General features: G+C 45.3%; 1 protein-coding gene across 7 annotated transcripts in view; it reads right to left on the reverse strand.

The window, feature by feature from the left end:
• ITPR1 (inositol 1,4,5-trisphosphate receptor type 1) overlaps window positions 1-22677 on the reverse strand; it is a 3145915-nt gene that overhangs the window by 664491 nt on the left and 2458747 nt on the right. The window lies entirely within an intron of this gene.

The raw sequence follows: 22677 nt of genomic DNA on the forward strand, positions 1-22677 counted from the left end.
GTACACAGCGACATCACTGGGACTAGAAGGGGCAGGGCATACAGCAACAGCACAGGGGACCAGAGGGGTACACATCAATAACATGGGGGACCAAATGGGCTGGGGGCACACATCAACATCATGGGGGACAAGAGCGGTCTTGGGTGCACACAGTGATATCACTGGGAACTTGAGGGGGAGGGGATACCCAGTGACAACACTGGGAGGCAGTGGGGTTGGGGGGTAACATGGCAACATCGCAGGGTCAGGGAGCGTACCCGAAGCGGGCAGGGAGTTGGAGGCTTTGTTGTTGGTCTAGTATGGTGGAGAGGCAGCAAGGTACTAGCAGGATATGTGAATATTAGTAAGCAGAGGGAATTGCGTGGAGTTATGATCTAAGTAGAACATTATTCTGCATTTCAGGCATGCGGTTGCTTAATAGCCAAATTAATTAGTGTATTCATGCCCCACCAGCTGGAGCTAAGGAAAAAAAAAATCAAAGCCCTAACGGGCCGGGGTTAATTGATCTACAAGATAGATTTTCTATCCCCCTGATCCTAGCCTTTTAAAAGTGATGGTCATGGCCTGCTTAACCTACCGAGCGGAAGCTTGTACATTCACCCTGTGGAAGATCTGGGACATCCTGGAAGCCTTTTCTGGAGGAAAATATTGAGACTCCCTCAGAATATCCTGATACCAATGATTCGATTTGAGCTAGGGGTAACATCCATGTATGCCCTCACGGTTTGGAAAACATTATCCCTTTTTAGGAAATGCATTCTGATGCAAGATAAGAAGTGGAAGAACAATAATCTCTTTGACTTATAGGGGAAAACATGTTTGGCCACAATAAATTAATTCGGTTTTGGTCTGGAAACCCTGTGACTAAACCCAAGAAAAGTGAAGAAACTTTTGAAGGAAGACAACTGAGTCAAATGATGAACTAAATGAAAGCATACGACTCAGTCCCCGAGTACCTCAGACGTTTTCCCCCCGAATAGTACAGATCCCAATTTTTGAGATTCTGTTTTAACATCTTGCCGGCAAGACATATCTTAATACCTTAGGGACAAGTGCCTGATTCAAAATGCAGATTCTGTAAACGGAAGGAAAATAGGAAAAACACATTAACACATTTAATGTTTAATGTGTAGTCCTTAAATCTAACCTCCTCCCGGATAACGGGTGAACGTTCGCACAAGGCACCTGTCTGTCGGGTGGACACAAAACTAGAGAAGTTTCCTAACTCTGTTTTCTTGAGATGGGGCTCCCAATACAGCGTTGATACTGTCTTCATTCCTGATTCATAGGTAATACATAAGGTAGGAACCAGCTTACTCTTAAGATTATAAGATGAAATTGATAAGAGCTCCCCACCGGTGAACGCTCGACACGCTCAACTGCTGCTTAACTGCACTTGTGCTGCACTTCGCGCGTGCTGGAGTATTTAAAGGAACAGCACCCTCAGTGGTTTGTGCACCGTATAGAGAGAGAATATTCTCAAAAAGCACAATGTAAGCCTGCTATGGATGAATCTCCTCAGCAGCAATACATAGATAGCACCACCCGCAACAGACGGAACAAGTCAGATCTGCAGCTTAAATGCGCTTGCATCGCACTTCGCTGATATTTTACGTCCGCTCCACGGCCATTGTACATCCCGAGTACTATTATGGGGAACCGGTCTATGCCTCTCATATAATATGCATCATGGTGAGCCACCAAAGGAGGGTTCTCCCGAAGAGTCGACTGTGGGTCTGAAAAAGGGGGCTGGGTTGACTATGGGAGATCCCCCATATACTACCTGCAGGGATCTGAATATTTAGCAAATGATTTCAATGGGACCCAGTGTCCCTCCCCAACCCTTGTCTGTTGCCCCATCAGAAATGATGCTGTCAAATTTGCCTATGTTCTATCTCCACTATGGGTCTAATTTTGAATGTGGTTCTAATTGGCCTAGAAATTAATTAGCAGGCAGAGACAAGACTATAGCTAGTGACCGAGGATCAACAAAACACACACAAGCTATATATCAAACAATTTTTATTCGGTATTGACCTTTAAGCACATGTAAAAATATATAAAATAACTGCAGTACATACAATTCTTAAAACCAGAGATATAATAAGTTCATTAGATAATCCAAGGCTTTTTAAAAACTATCAGTGACCTTCCGGTGAGCGGGCAGGAGCCCCCACCTCAGCGCCATCGGAGCAGGCAGGAGCCCCCAGCACACACCGAGGCACAGCCAGGATTCCAAGTGTGCCATCCAGCGGAATCCTTCCCTCGCGCCCCTCCTGGGCACTACCTGGCACTTTGCAGTGCCTCCCTTGCTTGTTTGCCTGCCCTTCGGCCAACACAACCCGCACGCGCCGACATTACCCAAAACAAAATGTCGGGCGCGATGTGGGATGAAAGCGAGGCTCTGCCTCAGGCTTGTTACTAGGCAACGCGTCTTTGTTGTATTTCAACAAGGACATCCGCCGGCAGGCGGAATAGCCGGCGGCCACCCCAAGGCCACTATAAGGCCAGCTGCCCTGTTTGCCCCTGTTCGCCGCTGACCGGCGCATGGCGCGGTCACTGTGATTGATCATCTTTAACCTTTATCCGGCGCCCAACAAGACAGCCCCGTCAGGAGTCATCCGGATCCAGGGCTAGGAACTCTGCCCCTCTATTGAAAGTACCACCATGGACCCAGTGAAGCCATCCTTTATCACAGATGGTAAGCTCTCACTCTGCTACCCTCTCTAAATGACTCCCATCTAGTGCAAACGCGTCTATGCTCACGCACGTGACTTTTTAGTTTATCTTCATTTTACCATCTAGCAATGTCGGTTACACTATGGTTGCTTGAGACCACAATACCATTTTACTGTTCCTTATAGTCACATTCAGACTACACTGCTATCTTGCTGTGCCTTATGGTCGCAGACAGACCACAGTACTATTTTATTGTGTCTCATGGTCGTTTACAGACCACACTGCTACCTGTAACTTGCCATGGTGTGCCTGGCCTCGTTAGTTAGATAGTAGCACTTGTCTCTGCGCCCCGCCTTACTAATAGCAGCAGCCACATGTGCCCTACCTTGTAATAGCTGCACCTAGACAATGTGTGCCCTCTAACCTGTTACTGTGCACCTTGCCCTTGATAAGAGCATTAGCCTACGTACCCCGCCTGTGATAGCCGCATTTAGACTATCGCACCTAACATTTGTGTACCTCGACTATGGCTTTTAACCTATTTGTATGCTGTGTTGTACCCCATGGTCACTTCCTGACCACATTTGAAATGTGCTGTATCCTATAGTTGCTCCCTAACCACATTTGAATTTCGTTGTACCCTATGGTCACTTCCTGACCACATTTGAGGCGTGTTGTACCCTATACCTAGGCCTTTCTGCCTTTCATTGCTAAATCGAACCTAGGTGACCCTCATTTTTCATATGATTGTTGTGCCTTTCTGCCCTTCATTGCTAAATCGAATCTAGGTGACCCTTATTTGGCATATGATTGTTGTGCCTTTCTGCCTCTCACTGCTAAATCGAATCCAGGTGACCCCTATTTATGCATGTGATTGCAGTGCCCTCCTGGCTTTCTCCCTCCTACTCAGGTAACTAGGACCACCATCATGTACATCAGCGCTCTCCTTGTTCTTTATTACACTCTAGCCCTACGACTTGCCCAAGCCTCTCAGCTACATACGGTAACCACCCTACCATTCCGTCCTAAACCTGATCAGCCTCCTCTCAGTCTTGCTTCCCCACGAGTTATGGCGTCTCCCAGAATGAGCCCGGCAGCCCTTGCTGGAGGACAGATCAACCAATACCTTAATGACCCTGCACTATGGCTGGAACATTTCACTAAGAAACCCACACCTAACCAACCTTGCCCCTTCCTTCTCAGAAATAAGAGACTAGGCACCGGATTCCGCCTACGTCACTCCCGTAACAACACCTCGAAGCAAACCTTACTACCTCCACTTGGTTCACCGCCAACCACTACTACTTGCAAATCCACAACCACAGAGGTTAAACTGCCCATGTTTAAGGGTAGCCTTATTAATGCCAGATCCCTCACCGCACATGCACTTGATATAGCTGACCTCATCACCACGTCTGACCTTGACTTCCTAGCTATATCCGAAACCTGGCTTCATGCTGCTTCTGGCCCCTTACTAGCATTGGCTCTACCGCCGGACTACGGCATCACACGATGTGACCGCCCCACTGCCCACTCTAGAGGTGGGGGTGTAGCCTTCATCCACAAAAATGCGCTTGACCTAAGAGTGATACCTGATGCCAAACTTGCATCAGCTGAGCTACTGTCAGTCAAATTAGCACTCAACCCCAATCAAACGGCCACCTTGCACCTTATTTACAGGCCTCCGGGACCGGCACCGTCCTTTGCCAGTGAAATCTCCACCCTCCTCCTGGACAATACTAAAAATAAATCACAATCATCCTAGGCGACCTGAACTTAGGTCTTGGTGACCTAAAGGATCCTGTGGCAACCGACCTGGAGAACATACTAACTGATCTTGGCCTCACCTTGCACATTCAAGAACCTACCCATTTCAAAGGGAGAACTCTTGATTGGTTAGCTAGCTCCAATTGCAACATTAAGGTTCTTAGCAACACCCCCTGTTTATGGTCTGACCACCACGTCATAACCTTTAACATTGAAGCAACCCCACGCATCCCGACTCCAATAGCCCCAGCACTCCCGACTAGAAGCAAAAAAGATATAACTAAGGAGAAACTCCTCCCACTGTTACTCCCAACCCTTGACGCAGCCATCAACACATGCTCTGACCCTACGTCCTTAGAAGACACTTACAACCAAACAATGCTAACGGCTATTGACTCTATAGCACCTATCAAACTTAGGAAGGCCAAATTACAATCTCATTTTAACTCATGGTTCACCCCACAGTTAAGAACTCTCCGCAAAGCGAAACGCTGTGCCGAAAATCGATGGAAAAGCCATCCCTCTGACGAGCACAAAGATGGTTTCCTTCTTGCCTCACTCTCATATAAAGATGCCATCATCACTGCAAAAAAGGAATCTCTCAACAACCGCATTATTCAAGCTGACTCGAACACTAAGGAACTCTTCAAAATCCTAAAAGAGCTTGAAACTCCAGTCGCCCCCCCGACACCTGCTTGAAAGATAGTAAATGGTGTGCTAACATCCAAGCAGCCTTACTAAATAAAATCTCCACACTACAAGCGAAAATTAAAGATAAGCAGGACAGCCTGAAGCGCGATAACCGTGCTCTTTCCCCTGCCAAGGCCCTCTCTCCAGATACTGCTAACACCACTCCATTTACATTCTCACCGCTCACCGTCATTGAGGTAGAAAATATAATTCTCAGAATTAAACCCTCCAACTGCCAAGGTGATCCATACCCAGCCCCTATTATTAAGGACTCGGCGCATGAGCTGGCCCCATTCATCACGGCCTTCATTAACTTGTCCTTCAAAACCAGTATTGTCCCGGATAACCTGAAGGACGCTTGGGTGATCCCTCTGCTCAAAAAACCATCCTTCGACCCAAGCATTCCTACCAATTTCCGACCTATCACAACAGTACCATTTCTGCTTAAGATTTTAGACCGTGCTGCATACCTTCAGATTCAAAACTATCTGGAATCCAATAACATGCTAGGTCTACGACAATCTGGATTCCGCCCCAGACATGGGACGGGGACTGCGTTAATAGACCTCAAAACCCAAATCGAGGTCCTAATGGATCAGGGCGGGAGGATAGCACAGCGGCAGCGTGCGCGTCTTGGAAGCAAGACGACACAAAGCAACAACAGGTTTGATCCCCGGGTCCGCGCTTAGAAACCTCTGAGTGTTTAAGCGCGTTATAAATACGTAACTAAGACAAAGAAAAAAAAACACAATTACACAACTAAGAAAAACTAACAATTCCTGTAACAGCGCCTCGATGCCTGCGGGCTGTGTGAGCGCTTTATAAATGTAAAATAAATAAATAAATAAAGGGCAAGCTAGCAATGCTATTACTTCTCGACCTTTCGGCCGCTTTTGATTGGGTCAATCACCAAATCCTTTGCAAGCACCTCCACTCCGCTGCTAACTTCTCATCCTCGGCTGCAGCCTGGATCAAATCCTTTTTGAGCAACAGATCCATGAGAGTCTTTGCCCCATCCGCAGCCGCCAACCCTTCCCCAATTCACTGTGGCGTACCTCAGGGGTCTTGTGTGTCACCTACACTTTATAACATCTTCATAAAACCACTCTTTGATGTGCTTAACTATCTGGGTGTCTCCTACACTAATTATGCGGATGACACCCAGATACTCATTCCCATCACTGGCGATTATCTAGCTGACACCAAGGCCCTCAATGACGTCTACTTGATCATCCAAGCTTGGATGGCCCAACACCAGCTGTGCCTAAACGACGACAAGACGGAGCTTCTGATCTTGGGCACTGCACAACGCCTGAGCAGACTAGAACCGACATCAGTCATTCACCATAGACGGCAATAACATTCGAGTCTCAAAAGACACTAAAACATTAGGGTTCTACCTTGACGCTACATTATCATTAACCCGACAAACGAATGCTGTCAGATCTGCGTCTGCATACACATGCAAGCTCATTGCAGCCTGCAGACCTTTCCTTACTACCTCCAACAGTGTCACACTAGCGAGAACCCTCATCATGGCTAAAATCGACTACTGCAGTGCCCTCTACATAGGCACCAGCCAAGAGAACTTGAATAAACTCCAAACTACCCAAAATAACCTTGTAGAAATTGCGCCTGGATGCCTCCGGGCATGCGGGTTTGCGTGTTATAAATAAATAAAATACAAATACAAATCATGTAGAATAAAAACAATAAAACGTAATAGCTAAAACACATCCAGTTTAAACAGTATTCACTGAGCTATTGCGGCTTTGTTTCAGTGCCCTATTATGCAGAATCCACACCCTATAAATATAGCGTGCTGTAGAGAAAGTCACCTTAGGATGCAGACACTGATTTAGATAACGCTTGGCAGGCACTGCTTGATGAATTCTGTATCTTTTAAAATAGGTCTCATATACATGCGTCTCAGACAAGAGGTCTTTCCACAAATTAACAAAAAGTGCAACAGGGTTTTGTTGGTGGACTTGCATGGAGGGCAAGTAGCAGAGTCAAGTTCCTCGATGATGACATGAAGGAGGCTACAGGGAGATTGCCAAGTCTAAATCGCAGGTATAAGGACTTTTCAAAGGGTGGAGAGATTATGTCCACAGTCTTTAAAGCCAGGCTCCATCCTAGATACCAAGTAATCCAGACCCAACTTCAGTTCAGCACAATCAGCAACCAGGGTCTCATGAGCTCAAATCTTTTACAATGGGTTTGAGACAGTGTTTCCCTTGAACCGGAAGATCTTGGGGGGTTGTTCCACAGGCGAATCCTATCCAGATTGATGAGCATAGACTTTACATGTGGACAAGAAAAAGAAATAAAGGCCATTCCTGTCAGATTATCTGGCAAAATGGCAGGTGGTCCGAAAACCAACATGGCCAAATGGCTCGGTCCCACGGAATAAGTAGTCAGATAGGCCATCACTTGTGGGGGAAAAGGATGGCACTGAAATCAAGCCTGCCTGTTGGCACACAAAGATGATGCATTCACCAATATGTCGGTAATGCCTCATTAAGTCCATGCTCCAATGTGTCCAACTGAGGTATCCACCTTGCTCCCTTCAGGGACAGTGCTCGTATAGCATTAGGTCCATTAACAAAAGGGGGGAATGTTGGGAAGTGGGGACGATCGTCCCAGTACCCCAAAAGGTTTCCAATGTGGCAGAGGCCCAAGTAAACACGTAGGCCCTTTAAGCGAGGTAACCCTTTATTGGATGGATGGGGATGCAGAATTTACTCTTACACCAATAATAAGACCGACTCAGGAAGTTGGCAAAATTTTAGCTGTTTTAATATTAATTGTCTAAAACAGGGAGTACAACGGAAGTCTCTCAGCATATCTCTCAATGTTTTACATGGAAAAATACAGGTTTATAGCAAAAACTCATCATCACTGACGTCATACTATGTGGCAAACTAGGAAAACCTGTCTGGGACTGTGTTTGGTCTGCGGGGAACATCTAGGTATACTTTCTATGGGGGATAGGATTATGATTGGGTCTCTATAGTCAGGTGGACTTCTATACCCATCCCCAGTGCAAGTTAACTTCATTGTCATCAAATATACAACGTTTCATTGGTTCTTAAACTATAGGGTTCTTTGCTACAACCTCCCTCTATAATTGGTTGGCACGCTTGTAGCCTTCTGGAATATTCCTGTTACGCTCACCTGGTATCTACAGGGACGCCACGCAGCCCTGGTTGGATGATTTACACTCTCGAACCCTCTCCCGGTCCCTTGGTAAGGCCTCTGGTTAAAGATGGGTCTGCAATATAGGAGAGCTGGATTCAATACCAGATGTTTTCCCTTCTCCCTTGGCCTCAACTCCTTCCTCACCCTTGGGCCTTCTCCTCATCTTAATATTGTAAAAGGTGGATTCTCCGTCCGGCTCCTCGTGGCAGGGGCGCGTAGATGTGGGGGGCGAGCAGCGACCAAGTTACTTCACTGGTGCAAGCCCCCAGTGGGAATCCAGGCCTGCTGCAACTCCGTAGGTTTGCTGCTTTACAGTCTTTATATGCAGTTCTTATGTTCCTCTTAGTTCGAATAATGATTGGTGTGGTCATGCAGTTTGAAGATGAGCATGGGCCGGTAGGCGAAAGCGCAGTGTGCGCGATGCTGTCCAGTGAGTAATGCGCGATGCGCGGCGCTATTTCGTCTTTTCTATTGCTAACCTGTGTCTTTACTCTCCTTGCAGGTCGCGATGTTCGTCGCCGAGCGCTGTGATGTTCCAGCAATGATACTGACCAGGAGATGACTACTACCCAGGTAGGAATTGTGTGGCTTTCTTTGTTCGGGAGGAAACCTGAGTAAACGCTTATTAATGCTGACTTTCTTCCTCCTCTTTCCAGGTTGCATGCGGTGTCGGATGATGGAGTTCGTACCTTCAGGTGAGTGGAACTGAAGTCGGCGATGGATTGAAGACAGGATACTGTTACAGGTAAGTTTCGTAGTGTTCTTTCTCTCTCTGCAGGTCCTTGGTTTCAGGTAAGCTGGCATCAAAGAACCGGACACGGTGAGCGTTACACTGCCCACAGCAGAATAACACGAAGCATGTTCTGCTGTTTGGGTGCGTTTTAAATAGTCTCAGGTAAAGTAGTCCAGGTAAAATAGTCCCAGGCCTGCCACACCCAAAAGACTAGACCGCATAGCTCAGTTCCTTGTAACTGAGCTATGTGGGTGCCTCCATGTTGGCTGAACCCTCTCCCCCCCCCCCCCCCCAAGTTAAATAGTCCCAAGTAAATAGTCCCATTCTAATGTTGGTCTTCATGATGGTTCTGAGCCTGTCGCCAAGAGAGTCCTGGATAAGGTTTTAAGGCCTTTGACCTGGCCCCAACTGGAAGGCTGACTTGCCAGTGAGGGCCAGGGTTAAGGGTCATGACAATTCCACTTGCTAGCAGCACGCAAGCTGGTACCCAGGTGCTTGTGGGTGGACTTGACCATGCCTCGCCACCCAATTAGCCCATCATCCATCATCACCCTTGCTGTCTGCCAATCGAATTGTCTTTGGACTTGCAAAGTATCACTGCGCCTGAGAATAGAAGGGAGTGAGAGCACGTTCTTATCCTCAGTTTCGATGTAGCTTGCCCAAAGTCTATTTCCATCTACCCCATGTGACAGGAGACTGTGTTTTAGCTGCATCTTCGCATTTAATACTATTAAATTAATAAAACTTGGCACTCAGTGTTTTTCCATGGCACCTCAACAGGAGCTCGCCTCGCTTCTCACGTACATTGTATCTTTCTCGAATAGATAACCAGCTTCTTGGCTGCCTCAACACTTGACACTGTGCCAGACGAGCCTTCTTGATTCTCCCTCCATCTTCAGCTGCTTTTCTCTGCTGTGCCACACTTTCAGCTCTTTTACTACTGTGGTCCTGGCTTGCTAAAATGCGAAGTGGAACATCCAGATTCTATACACCTATATATACTGGGTGCACCGCCTGCAGTCTATTCACTACGTATAGCCCGCCTTCATGATTACTTAGTCTACTTGCGTACAGTAATAAAGCTACTTATATTTTTTTCATTGTTCTTCGCACATGCAACCTTTATTCCGCACATGAAATGTTACTAGACTCTTATTTTGTCATCAGATTCTACAAGGTTCATTAACCTTCTCTCTTGGCATCTCTTCTTGGCACGTCTTCTTTGCTTCATGTGACATCACCAATCTCCTCTTTCATTCATCTTTACACTTCTTCTGGAACTTCTCCTAAGAGGGCGTCAGCTCTTCAATGCCACATGAAGAACAGTTATCTCAATGGATACCTGGACTCAAAGGCGTTTCGTGTTATAGGCATCATTACTGGTGTTTTGCTTGTCGCAATTTCCGGTTCCCAACATATTGGCAAGGTAGCGGCTGGATTTCCGGTAGAGGCATTTGGCTACTCCTCTACACAAGACTGTGTTGTAGATGCATGGGGAGATTACAGGGGAGTGCCAATAGAAGCTGTATTCGGGGTAGGTTATAGGGAGACTGGGTGTGGACTGTATTAGACATAAAACGCCATCTGAGAAAATGACAGCCATCTTGAAACCGAGGCCTGGTGCTGCGCTGCAGCCAGGACAGCTAGCAGGCCCAGGCAAAGAACACAGGGATATGTATGTGAACACAGGCAGGAGCAGGATGCAGCCTGGGCAGTAGTTGGGGAGGCTAAATCAAACTCTCACTGTCTCATACTCTCAGCATGTGTAACCCTTAAAGAATTTGCCCAGCATGGCCATGAGGGGGCTGAGAGCTCCTAGTGAACAGTTAAACCACGAAGGACACAAGCCTCTAACCCAGCAAAAACCCTAATATAGCGTCCAGATTTCCCCATCCCACGACCCCAACATTGCAAAGTGCCAGCCAGTGCCAAGACACCAGACTATAAAACTTCCATTTGTTATAAATATCCCTGCAAATATCTGAAGCCCCTGTGATTTGTGGTGTGAGGTGCCAGAAAAGGACAGTAACACATTAAAAGTCCAGGATGGGAAGACCTGAAAGAGTACAAAGGCGCCTGGGATCGAGCTGGGGTTTGTAAGCTAGGATGACTCAAAAGAAACTTCTGCGCTCGTGTCTACAGCACCAAGTGACAAAGCAAAAACAAACAGGTGATGGCTGGAAGGTTTAGAATGAATCTTAACCTCTGGCATTGCTCTGGGTAACCAACCAGACCATTGTTCTTCACCTGCCAAGCCATTACAGAAGGGGAAAGACCATATGAAATCAGGCTTGGTCCCACCCCAAAAGGGGCAGTCCAGCCCGAACTGCTAGGTTCCATCCATGCAGAGGGGACCTTGCCAAGCAGTTCGGGCAGGGCTACCCTCATTGGTGGCAGTACCTGACTGATGGCTGGACCCCTTTTGCAATGGTGCAGACGGGCTAAGAAAGGTGGTGTGGAAGTTACTCTTGCTCGGGTGTGGTTTAAATAGCCCCAACAAAATAGTCCAGGTAAAGTAGTTCCTAGGCTACCACACCCAAAACACTAGACCGCATAGCTTGTTTCTTAGGAACCAAGCTATGTGGATGCCTCCATGTTGGCTGACAATACAATAAAGTAGTTCCCAAGCACATTGTTTTTCATGGTGTATGAGCCTGGCGCCAAAGGCGCCAGGACTGACCCCATGAGGGCTTTTGAAGAGGATGCCAGGCTCTAGAGGCCCGAATACTGACTCCACCTGGCCAATGGGTTTGCCAGAGGGGGTTTTGGGCGAGGGTCGCGACAGCTACCCAGAGCAACGCCAGTGGTTCAGATCAATTCAAAACTTTCCACCCATCACTTTTTTTGGTTTCAGTTTGTCTCCCTATGCAAGAGAGGGTATGCCCAGACATGGGTCCCTTGCTCGCTATGCCAAAGAGAACCAAGTTGCATTTCACTGAGGAGGCCCAACAAGGCCGAAACATGTCTGGGGTTGCTTGTGTTTCCATGTAAAGGGGACCTGGCCTAGCAGTTTGGGGCAGCGCGGGCCCCCTTGGTGGCAGTAACTGACTGATTTGCATATGGCTGGACCCTTTTTGCAATGACGCAGACGGGATAAAAAAGGTGGTGTGGAAAGTTGCCCAGAGCAATGCAAGTGGTTCAGATTAATTCAAAACCTTCCACCCATCCCTTTTTTGGATGCAGTACCAGGTGCACATTAGGTCACAGATAGGGTATGTTACGTGTTTCACACCTAATTGGCAATTACCAAGCCCTGCACCCGATGACGCGGTGAGAAGAACCCCACGTGGAAGAAGATGGACAGGAGTAACTGGGACCAATGACCTGGAATCCCATATGGAACTTGCCGCCTAGGTATAGGGTCGCACCAACCAGCTACATGGATTTGTACCCTATGTGATGTACGTCAGCTGTGACACTTTTCTCCATTACAAGCTGCCGTCCTGTTTTCGACAGAACGCTCCGTGTGTAATGCTAGAGTGAAAAATGCGAGCCACAATAACATGGCGTCGATGCGCAGCTATTTTGAACACTCTTCTTCCATCACAGTAATAAAGTCTGCGTTTCCGCGAGCTTCACAGAATGAGCAAGTAGCAGTGAAAACAGGGCAAGGTCACGTAAATATTATTCAAGCAAACTGTGGAGAATAGTTATGGTATTGTCCATTGAAAGACGAATACAGAAAGGGAGTCAGAGCGCACAGCAGGTGCATTATAAGGGGTCTGGGAATGAATGCGAGAGAGAGGAGCGCTGGGTTTTTTCCACTTCTAACTGGATTTTTCCACCCTATGCCCCTTCGACTTGTGATCTGCTCTTCGGCCGAGAGCAGAACGCAATTGTGAAGGGCGGGAAATGCCCCCATAAAGGAGTGAGCATTGTAGTGAGAGTTATTTGGAATCTGGACCCCCGGGTGATGCAGTCTCGCTGAAAGGGAGGACTCTCCGCTTCAGACCCTGTGCCTACCTGCTAAGGGACAAAGCAGTGTTGTTGGTGGCCAAGATAAAGTTTTCTTCTGCCTCATGCATGACGGTGATGCAACCTATATTAACATTTTTATATATCTAAGTGTGTGTTTATTGGTATCTATACATATATGATATAAATAAAGGGCCTAAAAGGAGCCAATTGTTTTATAATCTTATATGATGTATGTGTGAGTCCAATTACTTGTTTTTGCTGAGGGAGATGCAAATGTTTGTGTTGTCCCCGCAGGGCCAAACAAACACAAAACACTGTGCATAGTAGAGTTCTTTGCTACTCTGTATTTGTCTTTCCATGAGTTTAAACCTTGTTCTTCTCGCAAGATGTGTCCTGATGTCTTTATGCCTAGTGGGTTGTACTTTATCTGGTGTGAGCGTTGAGGGTTTTCTCTACAGTTCTATGGCCATCTATGCTTTGAAATGGGGTAGGAGTGCTTGTTTTTGGTGGTAGCAGTCTCTCCAACCTTCATGGCTCTTTCAGATGCTGTATGCATCGAATTTGAATTTGGGTCGCCTAGGGTTGTCTGGTACTGTTATGAAGTCTCATAATATGAGATTTCAGCATGAGCAGGAAGTCCACTTATTTATTTAATATTTATAAGGCAAACTATACAGCTAAATGGTCTTCCCAGGCGCCACAAGACAAAAGGGGCATTGGGGGATAGGGACGGGGGTTTGAGAGAACAGGGGAGATAAACAACAATAACAGTCCTGCTAGGCCTTGTGGCATTTGAATCGTGCAAGTGCAGTAAAAAGAAGTGCTGGGGAGGCGAGTGGTGAAGGGGGGTTGATAAGTGACGGTCAAGGCATAAAAATGTACAGGGGGAAGGGAAGAAGGAAGAAAGGGCCCAGGGGCTAGGCAAGTGCTGGTGTGACCCCAGGGGAGCAAGTGCCAGGGGATACCGGGAGTGGAGGAATGCCCAACTCACCAGACTAGTCAGTGAAGGGGTCTGGAAGGGCAGTGCTGGTTTGGTGGTGCGGGGTACTGGTATAGACTGGTCAAAGAGGCCCTGGTGTCCTGTAAGACTCATAAGGGACAAGGCCGCCAGTTGCAGCGGCTGATGGGGGCATTAGCAAGGGAGGGCGAGAGGGAAGGAAGTAGAGAAGAGCAGGGTCTTCAGAAGCTTCTGGAACTTATGGAGGTCTGGCTCAAGTCTGAGAGGGGCAGTGAGGTGTGCTCTAGCACCTGAAACCTCTTGTGCTCGATGGGATTACCAATAAAGATCTCAGACCAAATAACCGGGCAGACTCAAAGAATATGATACTCAATTTAATAAAGCAGGGTCAACTGGCAGACATCGGACTGATGCATGCGCACGCGTGCACACGCGCACACACACACACACTTACAGAGAGGTTTTATACCCCAATATGCGTCATCTATGACATCCTAAGTGTCAAACTGTAAAACCTATTGACGGGAGGGATTGGTTAGGGGAACATATCTACTTATAGAATACATATGGGTAAGACACGCCCCGAACTACCTCTAAATGCGTATAATACTGATTATAGCGGACAAAATAGCAGCGGATTGGTCTATCCAACATTGTATAGCAGGGAGCCCCATAAACCCACTGATTGGTTGGCATTTCCACCCAACCTTGTGCTTTCGGCTCGGCTAGCAGCACGTAAGCAAAACAAAACAGGTGCTCGAGTCACGTCAGATTACTCCCCACTTTGCCAATTAGTCCATCATCGCTCATCAGCGACCACGAGCCAGAGTGTCCCGTTTGTAGTTGACCTTGAGGCTGCTCTCTGTTCTGGGACATTCAAGGGAGTGTAAGCACATCACTATCTTCATCCACAGCTTAATGAATAGCCCTTGTGTTCGACTTCTGAATCACGTGTGAGGAGAACACAAATTTGTCCATTTCAACCTCATATGTACTGCTATTTGATTTAATTATGCTGGTTGTCATTGCTCCTCTTGGCCTCTAGAGACTTGCTCACTCCATCTTGTAGGAGCATTATTAATTGTCTAATTGTTTGTCTCTTGCAAATGTTTTCTTCTTCTTTAATCTAAGAGATATATGTCTCATGTCCATGGATTATCCGTTTGCCTCTCTATGTGCTTTGCAGCTATTCCATGAAATAGCATCCTTGATCCCAGGCCAACAGACTCTTCGTTTTGCACACAAAGCTAATTCTCCAACGTCTCCCGACTCTGCAGCCCTAGTCTGTTGCTGAGGTAGCTGAATTGAATCTTTGCACAAGCCGGCGTTCATTTTCCATTCATGGTCGTCCTTGCCACGTTATATTTTCCTCTATAGCAAGCTTCTATGTGTCATCTAACTTGCGTTGCTGCGTATTTACACTTATTGGTCCAGAAGTTAACTAATTCTTCTTTGTATATATGATTACATTATCTTTTGATTGATGAGGGACGAACGTGTACAAACTGTGCTATCATGGAATACATGAGGTTTGTTCACCTGTTCAACCATTTTGAGGTACCAATGAATGATATTCTTGCAGTATGTCTGCAAGAAACATGGTTACGTGAACCACCAACACGTGATGGATTCAGTATCTTTTAAAATCCTGCTGGAAAAAATGCAAGGGGACGCCCTTTTTCGGGTCTTGTGACCTTGTTGAAAATTCATAACTGGCTCACTCCTCTGGAGTCGCATAATCCCAACCCCTTTGTCCAAGGAACAACAGTGCAAATAAGAGCTTCAAAAAATAGCGGGAAGAAACATTTATTGTTAATAAATGGATATTGGAATCCAGCTATGATAACCACAATGAACTTTATAAACGCAGTAACCTCTTTAATTGATGAAGCGATACTGATTTATAACAATCAGTCAGTCATTTTCTGTGGTGATTTAAATTGCAGTTGGTTTGAATACGACCAAAGCAAAGCGATAAACCAGCGGATTCCAGACCATGCACTTCCTAATAGAGGGCACATTTGGTCAGAGGCTCTTGCAATTAGAAATTGCACAATGTTAAATGGCAATACAAAAGGTGATCAGCCATGTAAACCAACGTGGCAAGGACCACAAAGTCAAACCACATTGGATTACATCTGGGCTTCCAGAAATGTCTTGGAAAGGGTGGCCGACTTAAAAGTAATTGCAATGACAAATAGTGACCATGATCTGTTACGTCTATCTTGGCAGCCTGATTGGGATGAAGCAGCCTCCACATATGAAGCCCAATCGTCAACAAATGCAGCGGGCAATCGTTTGAGGATAAACGGCCCACAAATTGAAAGACTACTTTTTGCATTAAATCAATCAAAGGACGTGGACTACGCACCTTTGCTGATGGATTTTACAACGAAGTTTGTCTTGTCAAGAATCCTCGGCCACACTCACAAACATCTATTTAGTAAAAAGATTCTACAGGCAAAAAAGGATCCAAGAAAAGATCTGCGACAAAACAAGAAGACAAAGCAAACAGCGGAAAGCAAATACATTAGAGTTAAAGAAAGATGTCAGGCATATCGTCATTGGCTTAAAGTCCATGCAGCGGAAATGGAGCAAAACCGTGCTGAAATAATGTTGGAACACTTAATCACAAAAAATACGAGACACATCTGGGCAATCTTAAATAATGGAAACACGAAATCCCTGCCCACAAGTATAAATGAAATTGCCAGTTCGAAATGGGAAGAGTATTTTTCTCAGATTTAGGAGAAGCCACGAAGTGAAATCCAGCCAGAAGTCCATCATCCAACCAAAGCATGGGACATAATGCTGTCAAGAGACGAAATTGAATTGGCTATACAAAAGCTAAAAAACTCTAGAGTTGCCGATCCCGATCAAATCTCAAATGTAATGTTAAAAAAACACAAGGAACAATGGGCAAAGATCATTGAACACTTATTTCGTAAAGTATCTTCCAGCAAGACTGTTCCAGACTCGTGCTTGAGGGCAATTGTCGTCTCGATTTATAAGTAGGTCAATAGGGATGATCCTGCAAATTATCGCCCTATTGCCCTTCTCGACACAATTGGGAAGATCTTTGACTCATTCCTTCGACAGAAGCTTGCTACATGGAAATCTAAACAGGGATAACAGATATCCATCAGACAAGCTTTACCGAGAGAGTGGGAGTTGAAGTAAACTTATTAATATTAAACATCCTAAAGTTGGAGGCTCAAGTGTCAAGGAGAAAGATATTTTTTGCATTTATAGACTTGAGGCAGGCTTTTGACGGAATAAATCGTGAGAGATTGTGGTCAAAACTACTTAAGTGGAAGTGTCCATCTTTAATATTAGAACCCCTAAGAGCTCTTCACGCAAAAACAACGGTGCAAATAAGGGTGAACCAGCAAGGCAATCTGTCCCAGCCAGTATCAACGTTTAAAGGCGTTAAGCAAGGTTGCCCCTTGGCAGCTGAATTGTTTAAATTATTTATAGCTGACGTGCCCTCTTGGCTGGAGACAGTTCAAAGCTTTCCTCCGAGGATAAATGGAACCCCAATGAAATGCCTCGTCTATGCGGATGACTTGGTGCTGACCGACTATACCCAAATTGTTTTGCAACGACTCCTGAATCGTTTATATGAATATCTGAAGGAAAATGAGCTGGTGATAAACACAGAGAAAACAAAGATTAACTGCATTGGCAAAGCGCAAAGAAAAAAAGACAAAAAATGTAGATGGTCGATTGCAAATACTGAACTAAAAACCGTAAAGTCAATAAGATACCTTGGCATAATGTTCAATGACTCAATTTGTGAAGATGCATGGACCAAAGATATAACAGACCGAACAACAAAACTTGGCCTACAAGGCGCGAAAATTTACAAAGAATACGGGAAATTCACGATTGCCCCAATAATGACCTTCTATCTTCAGAAGGTCTTACCAACAATTGTCTTTGGAGCAGAAACAGGCTAGAATTTAGACTATAATTTATGGCAAAGACTAGAAGGCACGTTTTGGTGCCAAGCCCTGAGGCTCCCTAAATATATTTCAATGATTGCACTGAGATATGAATTGGCCATCATATGGAAATCTCTTACTTCCTCAAGGAAAATGTATCTTGGTGGGAAAATTCCGGCATATCGAATCTTTGCAATTGAAAATAAAGGGGCCCAATCCAACCTAATACAAATATGGTAGCTAAAGCTAGATGCCATCATGGAAGCAGCCTGTATAAGCAGATTGGAGCTACTTGATCATCCACAAAATGCAAAAAAAAAAAAAATACTTGAAATCTGGGACTGGATTATAAATTCAGAAAAGCGCAGAAAACTTAAAACTGTTCTTCCATCATTAAGAGGAGAAGTTAAGCTACATGATCCCCCGAAATATCTACTAAATAGTCCATCACGTCACCACCGAAATCAATTCCTTAGATTCAGGCTAAATGCTCTGAATAATAGGGAAATGCTGTGGTTAAGACGGAATAAGGAAATCACTGATAACATCTGTAGATTCTGAAACACTGGAGAAATTGAGTCTTTAAAGCATTTAATAACTGCTTGCACTGGACCAAACAGTCCGCGGAACCTACACTTGAGTAGCTTTAAACCACAAAATAATGACATGGAAGAATGGTGGAATTACTTTGCTGCAGGCCAAAACATCAAGTAATCATGTCAATTAATTGACTATTTATACGTGATTCTGAGTGTTGAACAGAAAGTGAAATGAAAAGATTAGACGGTCAAAGATCAAAAGACTCGAACTGTGGCCAAACTGCTAATGAGCTTCTTGACTGACTTTAAGATGAAATAAGCCTTACGATTTTGGTCAAGAAAATGACTTTGATCTTGAGTTCGATTTTGACTCTGACTTCGGCTCAGATTTTGAAAAAATAAATGTTTTGGAAAATGAGCACTGACAATGATGAATGCCCAACAATGTAACAAAAGTTCAGTATTGATTTACTGTTCTGAAGTTTTACAATTAAAAAAAATATATATATTATCTTTTTGTACATGTTTCTCTCAGCACTTCAGTTACATCGTTACACTTCAGTATTTTCATATTGTTTCAGTAGGTCTGCGTATAGCTTCTTTATGACATCACTCTGCCCACATCAGATTTCACTCAGCACTCCATGATATCCAGTGGTGCGTGCTGACATCCCTTACACAATATCCTTCCACTCCTTCAGTGCAAGGATACATTTGATCCGGTTGTCTGAGTGTATATTGTCTCTCGTACACTCTATGTGGTATAGACATAATACATGGAGTCCCATACAGGGCCCTGCGCCTGCTGTTCCAGTATGACGGCAGAGAGGGGGTGGGAGTTCTGGATAATACGTCCACCTGCTCCTCAACAGAGGACATTCCATAGGGAGGCACCTGCCAAAAAGTGAGATCTATCCCCCACCCTCTGCTTGGAAAAACATCTGATCTGTAGAGAGTTGGAGCTAGAGGACCGAAGGGCTCTAGCAGGGAGGTATTTAGGGAGAGAGAGTTGGATGTAGCAGGGTGCCAGGCCCTTGAAAGACTTGTGGATGATGCAGAGGGTCTTGAATTTGATCCTTGCAGCCACCGGGAGCCAGTGGAGAAATGTTAGGGCTGGAGATATACGGTCCCTGGGCTGGAGGCCAAGGATAAGTATTGCAGTCCTATTCTGGATTAGTTGAAGTGGGCGAAGAGAGCAAAGAGACAGATTGAGGATGAGGCTAATGCAATAGCCCAGCCTTGAGAGAACCAGAGCTCTGGAGACCACAATATACTATGCCACCACCTCACCTCAGCCGCCTCCTCCCTGCAAGCGGCATCCTGGATCGCCTCCCCTCTAGAAGAGGGAAGAGTAACAAAGGTATTCTCACAGAATGCCTGCACTGCGCCCTCCTTTATCAAATGCGGTGTACCCCAAGGGTCCTGCGTCTCGCCGACTCTCTACAATATATTCACAAAGCTTCTTTTCAACCTTCTGGACTTGCGTGGCATATTGTATACGAATTACGCTGACGACAAAAAAATTCTCCTCCCCCTCTCTGGCACCTACACCGCTGCCACACTGACTCCTACCTACGCACCATCCAAGCCTGGATGGTGACCCATGGCCTCTGTCTCAATGATGAGAAAACAGAAGTTCTCATCATTGGTCCCTCAGCCGTGCTAAACAAATCGGATCCCAAGTACCCAGACTTCAACATCGATGGCACTCTGATCCCAGTCTCACCAGCTGTAAAAACCCTTGGCGTATACCTTGATGCCACACTCTCCCTTTCATGCCAAGTAAACGCTATATCCTGCTCAGTAGCCTACTCAACTAAACTCCTAAACGCCGCCAGACCCCTTTCTCTCTACAGATATTTGTCCCAACGATCACCCACGCAGTGGTGGGCGCTAGGCTGGACTATTGCAATGTACTATTCGCTGGTACCTCGGCCCACAACAAACATACTCCAGTCCATCCAAAATAACGCCCTACGAGCCCTGAACATTCCCTGATCAGAACACATATCAGCTGCCCGTAGAACAGTACACTGGCTCCCCATCCAAGAAATAATCTCATTCAAGACACACACAATCACCCACAGATGCAGCTCCAAATCTGCCCCGCCCTACCTGGTTCAAAGAATCGCCAAGACTCACTCAGCTAGGCCCACCTAAACCGATTACACCAATAGGCTGGAACAACCTAAGTTCAAACGTGCAAAAGCAGGTGTGACAAGCTTCCCAGTCATTGCTGCTAAGCAATCAAATTCTCTCCCACATGCACTAAGGGCTGAGGAATCTGTGTGTACGTGTGTTTGGTTGTGTGGTGAAGCCAGACTAGTCTACTGTGTGTCTTTTGTCAATGGTCTCGTGGGTGGACATTTAGATGGTGGATCCACCGACTTGTGAGCCTTTAACCCTGAAGAGGATGACTTCTCATGCAGGCACGGCTTTATGATCCTCTTTAATAGGCGGGCAGGATCCTCCATCCTCACCTTTTCTCCCTGGAGGGTTCCTAATGCAGTATTGCCCTTTTAGGTTAAGTGGCTCTTTCCAAGGGTTTTCTAGGGTGGGCTAAAGTCACATCTCTTATGGATGCAGATTCTGAGGCAATGGTCCCCTCATTTAGCCTGGCTGCCCGAATCCTGTGACCATCTCTTCGGGACTTTTTGAAAAAACGGACACATGGAACAGGATACCATGTTGTGGTCCAGATACAATCAGTAAAAACACTCCTCACGCTTACCATCCGCATAAATGTTCTTTAGATTGAAAGTAGTGCAATTTCTGAAACGTCTTTCCTTGATTTTAGTTCAGTCGTGGTGGATAAGGGACTCACTTGAGAGGTCAACTCTGGAGGAATGGGGTGTTACTAATCCACTCCACGATGAGCTTTCCATGAGTGCCAAAGTTCTGAAAACTTAAATATAAAAATACCTCTCTTTCTCTTCAAAATGAGATGAAACACAATGCTGTAGGTAACTAGAAGCAATATAAGAAGCAAGAACTGTATAGACAACTCCCAACTCTGGACCTGCAATAAGAAATTGTTAAATGGATTCCAGAGTTGAGAGGGTGCCTATTTGGCCACAGTGCACATGAACAGAAAAGGACTCCGATATATCACTAAAGTGAAGGCAGTGCATTGTTTATACAATGCACAGCTATTTATATAATGAAGATTGCCAGCCTATCGGTGGGGAAAATTGAACAGCATGTGAAACTATAAATGTTCCAGTGCTGGAGAATTATAGGTTACAAGCATCCCCTTGCAATGTGCATTTCTCCATGTTCTAAGATGACATGTGCAAGCCCCATCCACTCTGGGTTTAACTGTTGCAGGAAATACATTAATTGATAGTGTGCACATAAGCTTCTCTAGAAAATATGATCTTGTTAAGTCTATTTGACATTGATCTACAGGGTTAGGCAAATACATTCAGAATGGGCGTTTCTATTCTGCTGTAAAGGCTTGCGCAAATAGGGTAATTTCTGTATTAAACCAAATACAAATCAGCTGAAATGCGCCAGGAAGGCCCATGTCAGTCAGAAAGGCATCTGATTGGTCCCGCTACGCCTGGGTATATTTACTGGATGTGTTTCAACAAAAACTAGAATTAGGGTGAAAATCCTACATCCTTCACACAATGAACTGTTAAACCACAGGTAATTATTAAGCATGTATTTGAACCTTCCAGATAATTTACTATGATGCCATTACTGAAGACCAACCACACTACAGGACAATGCGGTAGGCAAGGCACACTGTAGGTCAGAGGTCTTATTGGGTTTTCCTCGATTTTTGAACCTTCATTTCACTGTGTACACAATGAGTAACACCAACCCCCATTTATTTGCCTAAAACTGAACCCCTGCTATTAGAGGTTGGGGTTTTATTGATGTTAACATCATTATCAAAGAGGTAAGAAGGTCTTATTCTGAACTACCACTCTTGTAAAGAACTGAAATGTACAAACAAATAGTATTACACTATTGACTGCATACATTTATTTATGTTCCCCTAGATCATCACTGTTAGACCACCTCCATCAGTGTTTCTCTGGTGCAGGTCCCGCTCTCTATAGTGGCTGGACCATATGAGAACGAAGAACCATTCCATATTTCTTGCTGAATATGCAAGTGGAGTACTGTGTAGAATGTATTTAGCCCAATTACTAAACATTTTCTTTGTTACACGTCTATCTTGATGTGTATTTCTATGTTAGGTAACTGTATATGTTCAGAACACTTTAATTGTGTTTA

This window comes from Ambystoma mexicanum, chromosome 2p (genome assembly GCF_040938575.1).
Source record: "Ambystoma mexicanum isolate Mex_15411 chromosome 2p, UKY_AmexF1_1, whole genome shotgun sequence".
NCBI lineage: Eukaryota > Metazoa > Chordata > Amphibia > Caudata > Ambystomatidae > Ambystoma > Ambystoma mexicanum.